We start from the raw sequence: 14,707 nt of genomic DNA, 5'->3' as shown, positions 1-14,707 counted from the left end.
TATGTGTAGCTGAACTCTGTGTGGTTAGTGTGGTGGTGACATTACCCTGTGTGACGGTTTGTTCGGTGGTTAGTGTGGGTAAGAGATCTGCTGGGGTTACAATAGCTGGTGTTTAGGATTCCAGCTTCTCCCTCCTTTGATTTAAATTGTTTATGGACACCAAAATAGACAACATTGTGGCCTGTATCCCAGTTAAGGTGTCGTTTATATTGACTTGCGTGCTGGTTCCTGGTTGTGGATTATTTGCATTTGCCATCATGAGTCTGTATAATTCCGCCTTTCTTGAGGTGGCTGGGTATGGTATGCCTCTTCGCATTATTTCTGAGGCAATCTTAGGGATGGTCCATGACCTCATGGAACATGTGCATGGTGTATTGGATCATGTATAACACATTGCTGGATGTGCAGGAGTATGAACCTTTGATGCTGTGGGTTTTATTTTTGTGTGTGGCTGTGTTTTCTGTGCATATGTGCTGACACAGTTTGCAGCAAGGTTTTTTGCATTGATTGGTCCCATTTTCTTTATTTTTCCCATCAGTGGGTAGCTTCCTGTTGATTAATTTTTGTTGGAGGTTTGGTGGTTGTCTGAAGGCTTAGATGGGTGTTTCAGAGAAAATGTTTTTCAGAGTCTCATCTTCTATTAACATGGTTGTAGGTCCTTAATGATTTTCTGTATTTCCTCAAGAGCTGGATTGTAGGTGACCACAAGTGGCACTTGTGTAGATTTTTTTCTCTCTGTACAGTAGTAGGCACGTGCGTGAAGTGTTTACAGCAGAGTTGATTTGTTTGGTAATAGTCTTTGGTTTGCAGCCTGTTCTGTCTCATAGATTCAGTCTGGATTCCATGCTGGTCTTTCTGTAGAAAACGGCTGTGTCCAAAATATCTAATGATTTAATTGCTGCTAAATCTCCTGGCCATCACTCTATCCTAATTCTCCTTGATCTTTCCGCTGCCTTTGACACTGTTGATCATTAACGGCTTCTTCGCATTCTCCGTAATTTTGGTCTACGGGATACTGCTCTCTCCTGGTGCTCCTCCTACCTCTCCCAGTGCTCTTTCAGTGTTTCTTTCTCTGACTCTGCCTCTTTCCCCTGACCACTCTCTTTCTGCATCCCCCAAGGTTCTGTCCTTGGTCCCCTACTGTTCTCTATATATAACGGAAGCCAGCTCCTTTGGCTTCCGTTATCATTTCTATGCGGATGAAACGCAAATCTACCTGTCCTCTCATGATCTCTCTCCGCCCATCTTGACTCGTGTCTCTGACTGCCTCTCTTTGATTTCAAACTGGATGGCTGCTCACTTCCTTAAACTCAACCTGTCCAAAATAGAACTTCTGTTTTTTCCTCCCTCAAGTGTTGCTACTCCTGTGTCTGTCTCCCTCCAAGTCAACAGCACTACCATCACCTCTACCTCGCAGGCTCGCTGCCTTTGTGTTATTTCTGACTGCAACCTCTCCTTCACCCCCATGTCCAATCAATCGCCAAATCCTGTTGTTTCCATCTCAAAAACATAGTGTGCATCCACCCCTATTTAACCTCGGTTGCAGCTAAGGTGCTGGTCCATGCTCTTGTTCTCTCTCTCCTTGACTACTGCAATACCCTTCTCAGTGGTCTTACATGTTCCCAGATTGCACCGCTGCAATCTATAATGAATGTGGTGTCAAGGCTAATTTTCCATTCCGCTCGCACCTCCCCCACCTCCCTACTCTGTCAGTCCCTGCACTGGCTTCCAGTTAGATATAGGGCTCAATTTAAAATTCTGGTGCTTGCTTACAAGTCCCTACATAATGCTGCTCCAATCTACCTATCATCCCTTATACACAAGTATGTCCCGTCTAGGCCCCTACGCTCTGCCAAAGACCTACGTATATCCTCTGTCCGTACTCCCACCTCTAATGTTCGCCTCCAAGATTTCTCCAGGGCTGCACCTCTTCTGTGGAACTCCCTTCCCTTCTACGTAAGACTTTCACCCAGTCTCCACTCATTCAAAAAAGCATTGAAAACTCACTTCTTCAAGAAAGAATATCAATTAAACTGTTAGCAGGTTTTTATCCCCCACCCTCCATGACTCCTCTACTGTAACTGTCAAAAATTACCTACTAAGTCCTCAGTGAATACTTTTCTGACAACCTATTTCGTACCCCTACTTTTACCCTTTGTGTTACTATACCTTACTCCCTCTAGAATGTATGCTCATTGAGCAGGGCCCTCCACCTCTCTGTTCCTGTACGTAGAGTTGTCTGGTTATAATTACATGTCTGTTAGTCCACCCATTGTACAGCGCTATGGAATCTGATGGCGCTATATAAATAATAAAATTATAATAATAATAATAATGGGAATTACGGTCATTAGAATCAGAGCATAGGAGGTGGTACCTAGTGGCTTGGCTGTAAATGATGCACTGTTTAGTATGGGAGGGGTGGAAGCTGGATCGGTGAAGTTAACTGCACCTGTCTGTGGGTTCTGTAAACCGAGGTGTGGAATGTGCCATTGTTACATGTCATAGTGGTGTCCAGAAAATTCACTGATCTAGTGGAATATTCCTTTTTTAGATTGATTGATGGGTAAAATGTGTTAAAAGAGTCATGGAACTGTATCAGTTTTTCTTCGCTTTCAGTCCAAATTAGGAAGATATTATCGATATAGTGATATTATTTGTATGGTTTGGTGCGCTGTATTTCTAGTAAGCTCTGTTCAAGTTCTGCCATAAATAGATTAGCATATTGGCGTGCCATCTTAGTGCCCATAGCAGTGTCCATGGTTTGTAGGTAAACCTCATTGTTAAAACTTAAATAATTATGCGTGAGGATGAATAGTGCCAGTTCTGTGATCATTCGGGGGCTGTATTTTTGGTTGTCGGCATAAAAGAAGAAATGGAAGCATTGATGCCATCTGAATGTGGAATGTTGTTGTACAGAGATTCCACATCCATGTTTACAAGGATGGTGTTAGCAGGGAGACTGGTGAGTTGGCTGAGTTTGTTGAGAAAGTTGGTTGTATCTTTTAAGAAGCTGTTGGTGTTGGTGACTAGATGTTTTAGGGTATTTTCTACCAGTCCTGAGATCTGTTCTGTGAGAGTTCCCATTCCTTGATTATGGGTTTTCCAGGATTACCTGCTTTGTGGATTTCGGGAAGCATATAGAAAGTGCCCATGTAGGGACTAGTTGGTATGAGTGATTGCAGTTCTAGATGCAAATTCTCAGGGAAGGATTTAATGAGCTCCCTAAGTTGTAATGTATATTCCTTGGTGGGGTCTTCATTTTGTGTTCTATAGTATTTGTCATCTGACAATTGCCTGTCCCCCTCTTTTATGTAGTCCTGGGTGTTCATTATAACTACTGCTTCTCCCTTGTCTGCTTGTTTGATGGTGATAGCATGATTATTTGTCAAGTCATTTAAAGCCGTTTGTTCCTGTACTGAGAGATTATGACACACATTCTTTTGGTTTTGCTTGGTTGTCAAGGATACTGTTCTTAGACGGAAACTTTCAATGTAACTGTCTAGTTTGGTATTTCGTATTTCCTGGAGCTGGAGTTAAATTAGTGTTCTTTTTCCGGTTGTTGTAATCCATCGTGGTTTCAGTGCATATGTGAATGGGTGTATGTGTACACATACATATATATGGGTCTATATATGTGTAGGCACATTGGTATATGTGTAGGTACATATATTGGTGCTTGTGTGTGGATGTATTGTAGGTGTGTATGTACATACATTTGGGCATTTGCTTGTATTTATATGTATATTGTATGAACTTGAGTATATTGTGTATGTTCTTGTGTATACTTGCACATCTGTACTAATTGCGTATCGGTATATGTACATGAGTGTGAGTGTGTATGTGTGTCTGTGTATGCTGGATATAGGCCTTCATGCATATCCTGTTACTCTTGGATGGGAATTGAAGATTATGCTAGCGCTAGTGTACTTATAATCTTAATTTTAATAATGACAGGAGGCGAGTATTTTGCATTAACTCTCTTTACTAACTCCACATAGCAGTAAAGAAAAGGAGTGAAAACATTAACCAATCAAAAAATAGTAGGAGGTATAGTATTCACAGTGATGAGGCTCCTCCCCCTCTTTCCAAGCAACATCAAAGACACATAAAATATTCAAAGAAACGGAGAAAAGTCTTGAAACATGCACCAACGGGTGACTTTCCAAAGTGCGAAGTCCTAGAAGTTAGAGGATGGTCCAAACATGCACCAACGGGTGACATTCCCAAATACGAAGTCCTGGCAGTTGAAGGAAGGTCCAAACATGTCCATCCTGAACGTAAGCTGTAACGTCTTGAAGTTATGCTGGAAAAGAGCGTGAAGAAGGTTAGGAACCGGTCTGGTAACTGGTTGCAGTGATGTAATAAACCCAACACAGATTCCACTAACAATTTTTTAAAAAACTAGTCTAAGTATGACGGTGATTAGTAAACAAAGCTGTATCTAAACAAGGTACAAATCTGATTAAAATAGCTGAGTAAGGAGACAGAGCAAAAGGAAGGAATATACAGAGTATAGGTATACTCACATGAGATCTCATCCTTCAGAGTATAGGCATACTTACATAGGATCTCCTTCCTCGAGGGTGTGGAGGGTGGGAAAATACTCGCCTCCTGTCATTATTAAAATTAAGATTATAAGTACACTAGCGCTAGCATAATCTTCAATTTTACCACACGACAGGAGGCTTCATATTTTGCATTTTTAACGCTGAAACAGGAGAGACGTGGTTGCCCCCGGGTTCGGGCGGAAATAGAAGGTCCGAAAAGTTGATTCTCGTGACCAATCTGCGGCTCGTAGGATGTCTGCCAGGGACGTGCCTGCGGTGAAGGCTGATGAGGCCGCCGCACCCCGGACGGAGTGGGCTCCGAAGGTCTCCTCTATGCCCGCCAGAGATAGAATCCATCTTACCCACCTGGCCAAGGTGGTGGTAGAGACTGGTACGTGAGGTCTAACGTAGGATACCAAGAGTTGGCCCGAAGGTGAGACCCGCAATCGGGATGTGACTTCCACGTATCGATGCAGGGTGGACACCACGCAGAGAAGCGGCTCTGTAGGGAAAAAAGGGTAGAAGACCGATGTGGAATCGGATTTCGTACGGCGTGAAATTTGGAAGGTAACTCCCTCTGGGGAGACCGAAAAGGCATCGATGTCGAATGCTCGTACGTCCGAGACTCTGCGGAATGAGACCAAACAAAGTAGAAGTGTCAGTTTAGCTGATAGCTGTTGGAGCGAGAGTCTGTTGTTGTCCGGCCAGTCCCTAATGAATTGTAGAACGATCTCGACGTCCCATAGTCGGGAGTATTTAGGTTTTGGAGGCCTCTGTAGTCTGATGCCTCTGAGAAGACGGCATACCAGTGGGTCTTTTCCAACGGGGATCCCCTGGGTCGGAACGTGGGCTGCCGAAATAGCGGATCGTATGACGTTGAGGGATCGATAAGATCGGCCCGTGGAGAAGAGGTGCGAGAGGAAATTCAAGATGGCTGTTATAGGTGCCGTAAAGGGATCGAAATTCCGTTCACTGCACCAAGTAGACCAGGAGTTCCATGCTGATAGGTAACATCGTCTGGTTCCTGGTGCCCATGAGTCCCAGAGGAGGTCTCGAGACGTTTGCGATAAGTCTTCGGTTTGCCAGGCTCCCCTGAAAGTGTCCAAGCCATCAGCGTGAGACGGCCTTCCAGGATGAGCGGGTGTTGGTTCCCTTTGGGATCCGTAAGGAGTGTCGGGTAGGACGGTATGAGGAGAGGATCCTTGTAGGCTGCTGCCAGAAGATCCGGAAACCATGGTTGGCCCGGCCATAGGGGTGAGATGAGGAGCAGGGACCCGCGTTGGGTCTTCAGGTATTGCATCGTCCTCGCCACCATGGCGAACGGGGGAAAGGCATACGCCCCCGTGGGTGGCCAGGGTTGTAGAAACGCATCTACTGCTTTGCTCCCTGGATCTGGGAGCCAGCTGAAGTACTCGTCTGTCTGCCTGTTGTTGCGTGAAGCAAAGAGGTCTAGGTGGAGGGGACCCCTCCTGGCCGAAAGACGTTGGAAGATCGCTGGGTCCAGTCTCCAGTCGCTGCTGTCCCGCCAGTGGCGTGAGAACCAGTCCGCTGTCAGGTTCGTGTCTCCCGGGAGGTATTCTGCCACCAGGGAGATTCTCCGGGGTAGGCAAAATTCGAAGATGTCCTTCGTGATTTTTGATAGGAGCCTGGATCGTGCTCCTCCCAGGCGATTGATGTAGCGGACCGCTGAGACGTTGTCCATCCGGAGGAGGATGCAGCAGTCCGTGCGGTCTTTTGCCAAGCTGCGGATCGCAAACGACCCCGCCAGGAGTTCTAAGCAGTTTATGTGGAGGTTGGTTTCTTGTGAAGTCCAAGTGCCTCCTGTCGATCCGCCCTCGCCTGTGGCGCCCCAGCCCCAAAGGCTGGCGTCCGATTCCAGAATGATGTCGGGAGAATTCCCGAAGATGGCTCGGCCGTTCCAAGCCTCCATGCTGTCCAACCACCATCCGAGTTCTTCCTTGATTTCTTCCGTTACCGGAATGTTCTGGTCGTAGGAAGGGTTCTGGCGAAGAAAGGAGGCCTTGAGATGTTGCATCGCCCTGTAGTGTAGTGGGCCTGGGAAGATCGCCTGAATCGATGCGGACAGTAGGCCCACGATCCGAGCTAGGGTGCGGAGGGGAATGGTGTGGCAGCGGATGACCCTGCGTAGTTCCTTCTTGATGGCTGTGATCTTCGAAACCGGGAGTCGTAAGGTGCTGGTCCTGGAGTCTATCTCGAAGCCCAGGAATTGTATCGTCTGAGTTGGGGATGGTTCCGATTTTTGGTAATTTACCACGAAGCCTAGGGACGTCAGGAGTTGAATGGTATATCGTGTGTGTTGCATTAGACTGTACCTGTCTGAGGAGAACAGTAGCAGGTCGTCCAGGTATATAATGCACCGAATTCCTTGCGTTCGTAGTCGTGATACAACTGGTTTGAGAAGCTTTGTGAAGCACCACGGTGCTGAGCTGAGGCCGAAAGGGAGGCATGTGAACTGCCAGGGTTGGTTTTGCCATAGGAATCTGAGGAATTGACGGCAAGATGTGTGGACGGGAACCGACAGGTAAGCGTCCTTGAGGTCTAGCCTCGTAAACCAGTCCCTGTCTTGTAGAAGATCTCTCAGAAGATGGATGCCCTCCATCTTGAAGTGCCTGTACATCACAAAAGCGTTGAGTCCCTTCAAATTTATAACCGGACGGAACTCCCCAGATTTCTTCTTTACTAGGAAAATGTTGCTGAAGAAACCCTGTCCGTCGTGAGCCGGTTCTATCGCCCCTTTCGTTTGGAGCTCTCGTAGTTCGTCGTCGATCAGACGGCGGTCCTCCTGGGAGCATTGAATGGGGTGCGGAGGAGTGAGTTGGTAGGGGGGTTCTACGAAGTCGATGACGTAGCCCCGAACTGTCTGGAGGATCCATGCGTCTGTGGAGATGGTTATCCATTCCTGAAAAGACAGAGCAATACGGCCTGCGGTATAAGGGGAAAGTGAAACAAGAGGCATGATGTTGCTTACCTGTGGGGAAGCGTGCTCTGCCACGGTTACGAGGTCCTCTGCCTCGGTCTGCTCCTCGGGTATAGGAGAAGGGTTGTCTGGAGCCCACTTCTGGGTAGAAGGGTTGTGGTCTGTATGACTGGGGGCCAGAAGGCCAGAATCGGCTGGCTGCGCGGCCCCTGTAGCGGCCAGCCCGTCCAAAAACACCCCGACTGGGGTAACCTCTGAAGACTCGCTTCATGGATGTCTGAGCCTTATTCAGGGACGTAAAAATATTGACATGCTTGTTCAGCTCTTTTAAGAAGGGTTCCCCAAATAGTTTGCCCTGTGCCAACGGTCCCAGTTCTTTGGTGCCCAATTCCACCAGTTTTCCGTCAATACGGAGTAAAGCTGCCTTGCGCCTCTCAGAGGAGAGTGCTACGTTGGTATTGCCAACGAAACAGAAGCACCTTTGTGCCCATTCTCTGATGTCATGTGCCCATTCTTTGACCATGCTAGAGTCAAATTGATCGGCCCTAGTGAAAGCATCATCTGCTAGGTATAGTATGCGGGAGAGCGGGCCGATGGCGTCCAGCAGTTTGTCTTGGACCCCGTGGAATCCCTTCTCCACGCCCCGTCGGGGGTCTCGGCCACCTCGGGACATAAAGGTGTTCATCACCTGGTCAAACTCCGGGGTTTGAGTAACATGGTCGGGAAGTGAGGGACGTGGGCATTCAGAGCGTAGACGGTTGCGCACCGTTTTATCCAGTGGTTTGCGAAGCCAGCGGTGCATAAATTGGGAGAGGTGGTCGGGGGGTGTCCAGTCCCCGGAGCGTGGGTGGCGGATATTGCGAGGGTCAAAAAGACGTTGCCCTGTGGGGTCTAGGATGGCCTCGTCTTCCTGGGTAGGTGCGAGGTCGTCTGGTAGCTGACTGTGATCTAGGAAGGTGCCTCGTAAGAGGCCCGTATGGGAGCCGGAGTCCGAGTCCCAATTATCATCTTGCGGATCAGAGTCCGCGGCCTGCCACTCGTCCAGTACGGCCATAGAATGTGAGTGTTCTTCCCCCTCATCCGAGGAGTAGTGGGCAGGTGTGGGTGGGGCTGGTCTATGGCGTTTGGGTGCTTTACCCTTGGCTGGTGTATCGCCCGCTTTCTCACCTTTCCAGTGACGTTTGGCGGGGCGAGGGTCCGCCAGTACGTGTGACTCTGAGGCCTCAGAGTCCTCGTCTTGAGGTAGTGTGAGCGTGGCCTTTTTGGGTTTGTCGGTAGATGCCGACATGACTCTGGACAGCGCTTTCTCCATAGAGGTGGAGATGGCTTCTGCAATCATGGACTGGAAGTCCGCAGGTGTTTGGGATGCTTCCATAGTGGTTATGGTGTTGGCACAGGGTAGATGGGCTAGGGGTCAGTAGATATAATATGCACTCAAAAGAATAATAAAATCGGTAATAACACCCCAGCAGGGTGTGATGTAGTGTAGGTACAAGTAAAAATACTCGAAACCCCAGCAGGGTAAATTGGGTTTTTCTTGCTGGGCCGCACCCAGAAATATATGTATGATAACTGAGAGGATGGCACGAAATCCACCTTAATATGACATCAATATGGGGTTGGGATGCCCCTGTAACATATACATATATGTAGGTGGCACGAAATCCACCTGATGGCAGCAGTGCATTAAGGGCTTCACCCTGTTGTAATAGATGGTGGCACAAAATCCACCCGGTCAGTGAGTAGGAATAGGAATAATAATAACAGTGGACTCACCACTGAGGAAGGGCCAGCAGCCTCTTTATCCTACAGAAAAACGTCTGTGACCCCTGCCTGAACAACAAAAGGAGAGCTGAAGAAAGGATATCGACGACTGGATGAGCTCTGCAGGCCGACACTGCGGAGATCGTGGAACTCCCAAAATGGCGGCCGTGAATCTCGCGAGACGCGAGATCCAAGATGGCCGCCGGAACAAAACCGGGAGAGAAGTTTCCCGGCGTGTCGGCGAACAGAATGCGGCTGGTGAGCCGCGAGGGAGTGCTAGGGAACAGGGTGAGCGTTACCCTGAGGGGGAAACAAGCTGGGGAGCCAGCGAAACGAGGAATGAAAAACGGAGGTATCCTGAGGGGAAAGTCTAAAACACATACACATATAAACGTAAATAAACGTAAAATAAACTTAAAATGAAAGGGGAAAAACCCCCCAGGATAGAAGGGAGAAGATTCCCAGAAGAAAACAGAATAAGGAAATCGAAAATAGCATATAACATAGAAAATACAATCTAAATAAAAGGGAAGAGCCTGAAACTCTGACCTGTCTGCTGATGGAGCAGTAAAGAAAGAGGGGGAGGAGCCTCATCACTGTGAATACTATACCTCCTACTATTTTTTGATTGGTTAATGTTTTCACTCCTTTTCTTTACTGCTATGTGGAGTTAGTAAAGAGAGTTAATGCAAAATATGAAGCCTCCTGTCATGTGGTAAAATTCATGCATTCTTTATATTAATAAAGAATATAACAAATATATATTTGTGGTGGGGATTATAAAGCTGAATATAACTCAAACATATGCAAACTAGAATATACAAATGTTGGTTGAGTTGTGCCGAAACCGGCAATTGGTTAGGCCTGTAATAAAGAGGGCCTATCTGATAGAATATGTATAAAAAAGGGGAGGAAATGTGGTATATATACAAATAATAAAGAATATCAAAAATGGAGAGTACAGTTAAATTGTTAATCTTTGTAAAAACAAAATGTAGTTTGCTTTCTCAACAAAAATCAGTTATTGCATTAAAATGCAATTATACATCTTATTAAAATGTCTTCTCTTAATGGAAACATTGATCTAAAGGTTGAGTGCAAGGTCAGAGCTGGACAAACCTAGTCACTGAACTCCTGCCTGGTTTGAGAGGTCCCACACGTCCTGCTCTCTGCAGACATCACTGTATCACTGTTGTTGCTACAGGTCATGAATTTTGTAGCTAATGAGTAATATTAAAGCAACATTTTATATAATTATAATTACTATTTAGAAACACTTTTATTTTACATATTTTCTAATGCATTATTTGTAAAATAAAAATAAGTATAAATAATAATAATAATAATAATAATAATAATAATAATAAAGTGTGGGGGGGGGGCATCTTTAGGAGTGTACCTTTAATTACAAAGAAAAAACAAAACATAAGAAAGCAATTACTATTATTTGCATCATAATTCATCCTCTCTCCTACTGCCTTTAATCAATCAGGGCAAACATTTCATTTGTATTAAGAAAAATATACATGCAAATTAGATATCCACTGTATTGCATTGAAATGCAAACTGTGTTAAGCCAAAATAAAAATGCATATTTTATTTGACTAATAAAATTCCGCAAACCCATTGCCCTTCAATGTGCTACCGGCAGGTGACCTTTTTTTTCCTGAGAAATACATCTGGGTTTCTGTGGACGCAGGAAGCACATTTAGACAGTCCAGATTAGGCAGGACTTTAATATATCATCTCAGCAGAGTCCAGCCTGTGATATATACTCTGCACAAGTGCTGCTCAGGGACCTCATATTTCAAGAGGTAGTTACAGAAAGAAACTCGCGGTTATGTTGTGTGGAGCAGCTGTGCTACATTTAACATTCTGCATTATTTCTGTTTATACACTGTTAAAAGTCAGTGACAAAAATTATTCTAGAACTGCTGTATATTGATTATGAATTTGAAATTCACAGTTTTTCTTTTTTTTTTGTCATTGAGTAAAGAAATGTTGTGCACCAGTTAAAAACATGTGCACCAGTGAAATTTTAGTTTTGTAGAATGCTTTTGTACTAAATAAAAATTTCATTTGTCAATCACGAATTGCGCCCGCATACCATTCTGTTTCGAACGAAATTCGTTAAAAAATTATTTGTTTTTGTCCAATAGGATGAAAACAGCACTGAAAAATAGGATGAAAAAATGCAAGGAAGGAGCCGGCAGAGCTGCCAGCTCCCTCCTTGTAATAAATAACCATTCCTACCCCCCCTCTCCCCTCCCTGCATTAAAACCTGTGGAGGTCACTAGTGCAATAAGGGGGGACCTGGCACAGGTTAAATCTTGCCGTATGCCGCGTTCATTTAAAACTGAATATAAAAATCTGTATCCTATATAGAAGTGATAGGGAGCTACGGTAAGAGTACATGTAACCAATAGTTATAGAAAAAAACTATAACAATGTTGCAATAAAAAGTAGCTATTTAGATCAGTGACATAATATGGCTGTGCGGGGGGCGGAGCTTGCAGCCATCCAGGTCGGAATGCTTTTCGTCCAGCTCCTCAAATCTGACCCAAATCCAGCCAAATATCCCTGCCAAGCTTCCTCATCCAACTCTACAAACCGGCTAATATGACTTCCGGAGGAAAGCCGCATCTGCTGATGCCTTTTTTTCAACCGCCCAAGCAGACAAAGCTATGGCGAAAAACCGGGGCCTACCACTCACCGCCAAGCCTGGGCCTGGAGGCATTCCTCATGAGTATTACAGCTGGAAATTTTTCCAAGCACTCCACACGCCTCACCCACTCGACTGACCCCCATGCCGGTGATTGGACACCGCTCACAGAAGCCAAATGCAGAGGCGGAGTGCAGAGACATCGACTTCATGCTGCAAAGACTTCTGCAATCCAAACAGTCACCATGCCACACACCTGGATGCCACTAGTGGGAGCGCAGTGGTAGGAGCCACCCATGATCCTCAGCCCTGTCAAACCCCAGCCCCAGAGCCTTACGACGGCATGGCTTCCACAACAAAGGATGATTTACAGGTACTGCTGGCAGACATCCACAAATTATGGGCAACAGACCTAAAACTCATCAATACAGACATGAAGGCATTTTCAGGCTGGGTTAACACATCTGAAAAGTACTTTCTCGAAATTCTTTCTGACATGGCCACAATTAAATAAAATATAAAATCCGCTCACGCCTCAATAAAATAGTATAATACCAATAATATAGTTACATACAAAAGCAACTGAGATATATTATAATTTAGATTATACGATGTTAAAAAGAAAGTCCAACTTGTTTGAGGTACTTGGATAAGATGTGAATCTGTATTTGTGAGAGTCTTGAGGAAGTAGAACCTTCTTAGTCTGGTTTGAGCATGCAAATGGAAAAATAAACTCAAATAGTGTAGTTTGTTTCAGACACACAAATGGGGATTTAACAGCAGTAGTATTCCTACTCATCTATTTGAGAGCTAGTTCAAGCTCAGGTGTAACTGGCATTCAGTGTCATTGGTCCCCCACTGGTAGGATATAGGTGGTGATTGTTGATAGGTTACTAGAAGAGAAGGTTTCTCGGCATGGGGAGAGAGAGAGAACAAAAATAGTGCCCTCTGTATGGAATTTTATATAAAAGTTAAATACAAAAGGTCTTGTACTCACATTTAGGTGAGCAGGATATACTGCTCACTTAAAATAGCGTGGGTGGTATAATCGTTACCTAGGATTCTTTTATGAGTGGATACTCCGATATTGTTTTAAAACCAGAATAGATATTTCTTCTTTTTTTAACAAGTAGGGGCGGATCAAAATTCTGTATACACAAGCCAAATTGAGATATATTATAGTCCAGATTATAAGATGTTAAAAAGAAAGTTCAACTTGTTCGAGGTACTTGGATACGATGTGGATCTGTTTTTGTGAGTCTTGAGGTAGTAGAATATTCTCAATCCGTTTTGAGCATGCGAATGGAAAAAGAAACTCAAAAAGTGTAGTTTGTTTCAGGCACACAAATGGGGACTTACCAGCAGTAGTATTCCTACTCACCTATTTGCCAGATAGTACAAGCTCAGGTGTAACTGGCATCCAGTGGCATTGATCCCAGAGGCTTATCAATGAGAATCTTGTTATTGAACCGCACAAGACCCCTGCTAATATCAGACAACTGAGGATTGCAGGTAGGTTTAAAGTCTATTTTTGTAAGTTTCAACGTGGATGGAACTATTTGTAATGCCCATCAAGGCATTGTAAGCCTAAAAAGTCACACTGTGTTATAGGGTTGGAGTAACTCTTTAAAAGGTAAAATCTCACAAAACCCTTTACACCCTTAGCAATTCCAGATCTATCATTTCCTTTCTGCAACATATAAATAATACTCATTGCAGGGTAGCCCTTCTCACATGCTGTCAATCAACATAATGAAATAATGTGTGTTCAGGAGAACATGATGGATTTGGTATTCCTTCACAAACATATCTCATTAATAATCTTTAACTGTAAAATAAAAAATAAATCATAAGGGGATAACGTATTACTGCTAAACTAATTACAGGGTTAATGACTGACTGGAAAGCATTGCAGGAGGTGAAAATGTATTGCCATTGAGCAGTGGTTGGTAATCTTTCTTCACAGTGACTTAAATTACGTATTTATTGTTCACTAAAAAAAATAATAAATAACCAACTTATTTTTCAACTGTAATATGTAGCAAAATAGATTTAGCAAAATGCCTTCCGTGTCAGAGGGAGGTCTACATTGCTCGAAGAAGTTATGCTTGCTACAGTTACCAATTTATTGTTGACCTTTGAATGTAGTTAGCCTATTCCAACTGCAAGAGACCCACTAAAATAGCACCAGGCCCAACTTCAGAATTCTTACTATTCTGTACTTCTATATTTATCCCTATATTTAACAAATATGTATATGCAATGTGTGAAAAATTAAATTAAATATAGAAATCTTCAATTCTTTTTTTTTTTGTCATTCTTTCTTTTATTGAGGCATACAAGATGGGGTACAGAAAGAAAAAGGGGAGGGAAATGTAAAAACAGTGCACATTACAGGATTAGTATATTGACATTTTCAGAGAATTACATTTCCTGAGAGACAATGCCTCATTTTTAGGTAAGTGAACTTGTAGCGAGTCTAAAGCGTGCTGTAGCTAGTGGCTGGGTCTATTCTGGTAGCATAAACAGGTTTATAGTACAGGCTTAGAATACAGTCTTATAGAACAGGTGTATAAAACAAGCTTGTAAAACAGGTTTATAAAACAGGCTTATAATAGGTGAACATATCCACCTGCATTGTCGAACATAGCGATCCATGCTTAATTAAGATAAACGAAATAAGGTAGCATAAAATAAAGCAAATGAATAACGGTTATTCCAACGAGTTAGGCTAAGTTGTATCTTTAGAACAGACAGATATAGCTTAAATTCCGCTTATAACAGGACCAACGC

Source organism: Pelobates fuscus, chromosome 7, assembly GCF_036172605.1.
Source record: "Pelobates fuscus isolate aPelFus1 chromosome 7, aPelFus1.pri, whole genome shotgun sequence".
Classification (NCBI taxonomy): Eukaryota; Metazoa; Chordata; class Amphibia; order Anura; family Pelobatidae; genus Pelobates; species Pelobates fuscus.
Note: the sequence above shows the minus strand (reverse complement) of the source record.